Raw genomic sequence first — 6609 nt, forward strand, 5'->3', positions numbered from 1 at the left:
TGATTATTGCTTCCTGTTATATACATATTTGGATGTGCGGTTATGTTTGTGTGCTTTTCTTCTCTTTGTTTTGTTGCCAAGACGATTAGTTTCTTGCTTCTTCTAGGGTGTAGCTTGCCTCCTTATGTTGGGCTTTACCATTTATTATCCTTTGTAGTGCTGGATTTGTAGAAAGATATTGTGCAAATTTGGTTTTGTCATGGAATATCTTGGTTTCTCCATCTATGTTAATTGAGTTTTGCAGGTTGTATCCCATTTTTAATAGGGTTATTTAGTTCTCTGGAGTTGAACTTCTTGAGTTCTTTGTGATTGTGCATATTAGCCCTCTATCATATGTAGGGTTGATAAAGATCTTTTCCCATTGTGTAGGTTGCTTTTTTGTCCTATTGACAAGTATCCTTTATCTTACAGAAGCCTTTCCATTTTATGAGGTTTCATTTGTTAATTGTTGATCTTAGAACATAAGCCATTGATGTTCTGTGTTCGAGAAATTGTTTTCTATACCTATATGTTCAAGGCTCCTTCTCACTTTCTCTTCTATTAGATTTAGTGTATCTGGTTTTATGTGGAAGTCATTGATGCACATGGACTTGAGTGTGGGCGCCAGAGCTGCGACGGTATTGAGAATGAGGCGTAGACCTGACAGGTTTAAGAAAATTCGTGTTATGTGAACGCCAGAACTTTTACTGTGGTTCAGAGAATATATGCCCTAAGTTCACTGGGAGGAGAAATCCAGGAAAAACAGGAAAAAACAGGCTTATGTCCTCAAGAATATAAAAAAGAGGAACAAAAAACAGGAACCAATTCAACATCACCCAGGTGTACCACCCAGGCATACTGCTCAGGGCAAACAGAAGGGTCAAGGAGCTCCTTTGTTAGGAAGGAACAAAAGTCTTCCCCTTGCAATAGCAAGGCTCAGCAGGTGTCAAACACTGTTGAGGCCCTGGAGTGTCTGACACTTGAACTTTGTACAAGTAGATAAAAAGAGATTTGCATTCTTCTAACTGCTGACCTTCAGTTGAGCCCTTTCCATTTGTTGACAATGCTGTCTTTTTTTCCACTGGATAGTGTTGGCTTCTTTGTCAAAGATCAAGTGTTCATAGGTGTGTGGGTTTATTTCTGGATCTTCAATTGTATTCCATTGATCTAACTGCTTGACTCTGTACCAATAACATGAAAATTTTTATCATTATTCCTCTGTAGTATAGCTTGAGGTCAAAGATGGTGGTTTCCCCAGAAGTTCTTTTATGGTTAAGAATAGTTGTCTCTATTCAGAGTTTTTGTTATTACAAATGAATTTGAGAATTTCTCTTTGTATCTCTGTGAAGAATTGAGTTGGATTTTGATGGGAATTGCATTGAATCTGTAGATTGCTTTTGGTAAGATGGGTTATCCTAAAGATCCATGAACATGGGAGATTAAACAGGAAAATGCAAATCAAAATGAACCTGAGATTCCACCTCACACCAATCAGCATATCTAAAGTCAAAGACACAGGTGAATGCAAAGGCTGGAGAGGATGTGGAGAAAGAGGAACACTATTTCATTGCTTATGGGACTGCAAGACCATAAAACTACTCTGGAAATCAATCTCGAAGTTCCGTAGAAAACTGGAAGTAGTTCTACCTGAAGACAATTACTGAATATATACCTAAAGATGTTCTAACATATAACAAGGACTAATGATCTACTATGCTCATAGCAGCCTTATTTATGATAATCAGAAACTGAAAACAATCCTTATGTCCTATAACAAAAGAGTAGATACAGATAATGGTACATTTACACAATGATGTACTACTCAGCTATTAAAAACAATGACATCCTGAAATTTGCAGTCAAACATAGGAAACTAGAGAGATAACACAGACACAAATGAACACACATGGTATGTATTCACTAAATAAGTAGATATTAGCCCAACAGCTCATACTACCATGATATTTTATAGTTCCTTACCAAATCTATAAAGATTTCAGCTTTAAATTCCATGAAAATAATAAATATTACTATTTTAAGTGTAAGAAATTATGTTGTGCTATTTGAGGAGTCCACACTTAAGCTATCCTGTGTGCATGTCTTTCTACACCTCTCTCCTCTTTTCTAACCTACTTAAAAGCTATGTTAAAAATTAATCCGGCAAACTACAACATTCTTCCAGGCAGAATATGTACAATTTTTCAGAAGTTATCCTGCCACTCTTTACTTGTGCTTAGATTTTTTTTGCATAGGAGGGAAGACAATTCTGTTAAAGTCAGGTCAGTCAATAGGTTAAAAAAACAAATAACAGCACCAACAAAACCAAAAACAACACCACAACCTACAAGCTAATTAGAACAGAGGAATATTTGTGCATAAGTCAGGGAACGCGCCCCTCCCCAGCATATTTTATAGTAATTCCTTGTTGTTTTGGATCAAGGTTGCTTTTTGCCCTTATAAATCATGACTGAGGAGCAATGCCAGGTTTGTGCTATGAGGAGGTATGACATGTTTATAGATACACTAGAAAGTTATTGCCCCTCTCAAATTATAAATCATTGTAACAAGGAAGCAACAACTATTTTTGTAAGGGGCAACTATTTTCAAGTTCTTGTTCTAGCTTTTTTTCTGATTCATTTTGAGGACCTGTTGACTAGGGCAAAATTAATAGTTCCTAGAACAATGAGCATCATTGCTGAGGACTGACAGAAAATTTAATTTTATATGATTTTTATGGACTCTTTACCAGTACTTGACTAAAAATGCTATCATCTTGGCAATGAGGTATAAATAACTAAATTAATGGAGATTTTTATTTCAACATTCATCTTTTTCAAAAGTAAGATGCACAGAATTAAAATTCTTGATATTGAATTTGACACATTCTTTTACTGACTTTAGTCAAAACACTTTATCATATCCAAAATTATTTTAAGACATGATTTTTCATTTTTCTACACTTTTTCTAAATCATAAATGTGCTTATTTTTTTAAAATACGGTTACTCTTTATGTTTTGATCTTTTAACTCAAAAGAACAAACTTTTCTATAAAGTACCAGATGGTAACTATTTCAGGACCATAGCCACATAGTTATACACTGCAAGTATTCAACTCTGCTGCTTCTGCTGCTAGGATAGCAACCATGTCCAATGCAAAACTGCATAGGCGTAGCTATCTTTTGATAAAGTTTAATTTATGCACACTTAAATTATCATAAAAGTATAGAAGGCAGAAATGTGACATTTGTTATTTTTAGTCATTTATACCATCTCTAAAATGTCTTAGCTATAGGCTGTTTAAACACAATCTTTGTATGCCAAAATCTGCTGACCATTAACCATATAAATAACAAGTAATGTGGCAACTTTGATTAGAACACCAAAATGAATGATTTGTAGAATTGAAATCAATAAAATTATTTTTAAAATAAGCATGTACGTTTCATGAATTATGCATATATTCATCTAAACATAGCCCATCTATCCACGGAACACTGAGAAATGTGTAAAATAGAGGCATTCATCTTTGAGGCTTTTCCAAATTTACGTCATATAGAAAATAATTTCACACATTTTGCCCTTGTGAAAGTAAATTTATCAGATAGAAAGATGTAACATATTTTATTCAGCTCTTTGTTAGTATGCTTTAAAGCTTTGGACACTAACAGACTGTTGAATGATGTATGCCCTGCTTGCTTTCCTAAGTGTAGCTGTAGCTTGCTCCCTGTTTGCCTGTTCTACAGACTCTCTTGTTGGTGCTCCTGAATTCTATCTTTCACATCCAGCCATAGGGGTAGCATCTACTCTGTTAGGATTTCTGACAAATTACGGACGAAAATATTCTAGAACCAGATCTCTTTTATCCTCCTTTGGTTATAGGTTGTTTGTAAGAATGAAGGACCAGTGATGGGAAGAAAAAGCTAACTGACAACTTATAAAATCAGAAGAGATTTTTCACCTTGTTAAATTGTACAGTCTGTTCCATAATACTTGGCACCATCACTTATACCACTTGTTAATGTTTATGTATATATGGATATGCATGTATTTTCCCCTTTTCAACCTTGGGTAATTCAAATAACAATGGGTTTCTTCCTTTACCACAACCTCACATTAATAAGCAAAGAGGAGCAAAGAAAACAAAGTCTCACAATGGCCAAGATCAAATTAACAAAGGTCATCTTGGAGGTATTCTTTAATGGCTATAGGTTATAGACTCATTGGGATAAAAGGGAGTCTATCCAGATGAAAGTGTAATCACATCTAGAAGTGGGTGTAGAAATTGGCACTCTCTGATAATTTAGGTTCTGGTAATTTAACTCAGAGTTTCCGTTTTAGTGGTCAGTGTTCATTTCTACTGTGCTACCTCACCAGTCCACAATAAATTTAAAAAGTCTAATAATCTTTATTTTTAAGGATTAATTAGTGTCCAGTGGACCTCATCCCTTGACCTGTTAAGATACGTATTTATCTTTGTTCATTTCTTTCATTTTGATTTACTTGAAACAATTGGAAATAGAATAGTATCACTTTCACTGTCCTTTTCCTTCCTGCAGCTTCTCCCAGTTACCCACATTGGAAACCTTCCTCTGCTGCCTTTCATTCTCAAATTGATAGCATCTGAGCTGGGATTCTCATTGTTGCATATTCACATACAGGCATGTGGTCATATTTATTAGCATTTCCTTTAGGCTTTGTCCAACATTTACCTAGAATCAGCCAGGTACAATTCTGGCTAGCTCTCTCTCTCTCTCTCTCTCTCTCTCTCTCTCTCTCTCTCCTCTCTCTCCTTCCCCACTCCCTTTTCCACATGTCCACAGCCAGTTCTTCCTTCTCAGTTCCTCTTTCTCTGCCTCTACTACCTTACTATGACCCCTTCCTTTCCCCCTAAATAGCTTCCCTTTTATACTCAAACTGTCATAGGGCTGATTCTTCAGAAGCATTTTGTCAGGGCCCACTGGCATCCCCTGCCCCATTAAACCACTGTTATTTTTAAAAACACATTATGTATATGCATAAATACTATAAATGTAAGATCCTGAGTTTGTTTTTGTTGATTATACGCAAAAGGTTTCAAGACTTATTAAACTGCATTGGACAGTCAATAAAGTATTCATCTCTGGAAAATTAGTATTCCTCAATTCTCCTTGTTTTGTGCAAATATAAACAATCCCATTAGTGTAGCCATTTCTAGGATAGACTGTTTCACAGCAGCAGAATTCCTTATTTTCTGGGTTCTCTGCTGCACGATCCCATGACCATAGATGACATAGCTATATTTGTTGGGGCTGGGATCCTCAGTATCTATTAATCTCTGTGTTTTCTCCAGTTGTGTTTTTCTGTGATGTTTTCCATATCTGTAAAGAGGGATGTCTTTGATGAGCTGTGGTAGCTACATTTTTCAGTGGGTATGAGGAAAATATTTACAGTGTGGTAAGAGATTGTGCTGGGTATATCATTATAGTAGTCTGGATTATTTACGATGACTTAGCTAGTTTAGAATTCCAATTCTGGGCATGATTCCTGTCTTGTTGTGTTCAGTGTCATGTAAGACAGCTGTTTGTTGTCTCATATATGTGAGTGTCATCTCTTGTATCTTTATGAATATCCTGCCATGTTGGTAATTATCATCATTCATAGTTATCACAGGTAGGAAAGACTATTCAATTGCTTCCTTCCTTTAGCAGCTTGCATAGTATCATTTTGAAACATGAAAGCTAGACCACAGGCTTTCAGATCATGTCCAAATAGAATCATATGAGTCCAGTGTCTTATGGGTGTGGTATCTTCAACAACAGAGGCCCATTTCAATCCCTGAGAGGCAACCAAGGACTATATTGATAGTGTATATTGTCTTGGGGGTAACTTGAACTATTTTGACAAAACATTTGAAAGGATTTACTGACCTGGTTCTAGTTGTTTTTTAGGTTCCTATAGGTAGCATTATCATTGAAAATGGATTGACATCATTAAATATCTCCCTCCAGTAACAATGGCTAAGAACTACAAACAACTGCTAAAATATATTTGTGAGGTCATGGAGAAATCATCATTAACTGTTGGGGAAAATGCAAGTCGGTAAAGCCATTCTGGAAAACAATCTAAAACCTGATCGCATAAAATAAATTCCTCATATCATGCAGATATAAACCCACTTGACTTATGGCCAAAGAATATTATATCTAACTCTACATGTACTTGCTCAGCATTGTTGTCTTTAGACATACTCACCACAGGCAAGAAATAGAACAAAAGTGTCTATAAGGGGATAATGAAAACATATTACATATACACAATGAAACACTACTCAGTTGTAAAGAAAAATTGTGAAATTTGATAGTCCTTGAAAACATTACAGTGAATGATGTATGACAGACTGAGAAAGACAAATGGCACATGTTCTTTCTCATTTGTGGTTCTAAAACAAAATCTTCAATGTATCAATATAACATGGAGTAACAGTAAAAATTATGAAAACATAGGAGGAATATAGGTGAGGTGATCGTGAGCAAAGAAGAGTATGATGCAGGTAACATGAATTAGTAAATAGAATGTCTGGAAAGTAACTCCAATTTGGAAGTTGGAAAGGAAGGAAAGTTAATATAAAAGTAGAAGGACATGTATAGATG

This window comes from Rattus norvegicus, chromosome 13, assembly GCF_036323735.1.
Source record: "Rattus norvegicus strain BN/NHsdMcwi chromosome 13, GRCr8, whole genome shotgun sequence".
Lineage (NCBI taxonomy): Eukaryota > Metazoa > Chordata > Mammalia > Rodentia > Muridae > Rattus > Rattus norvegicus.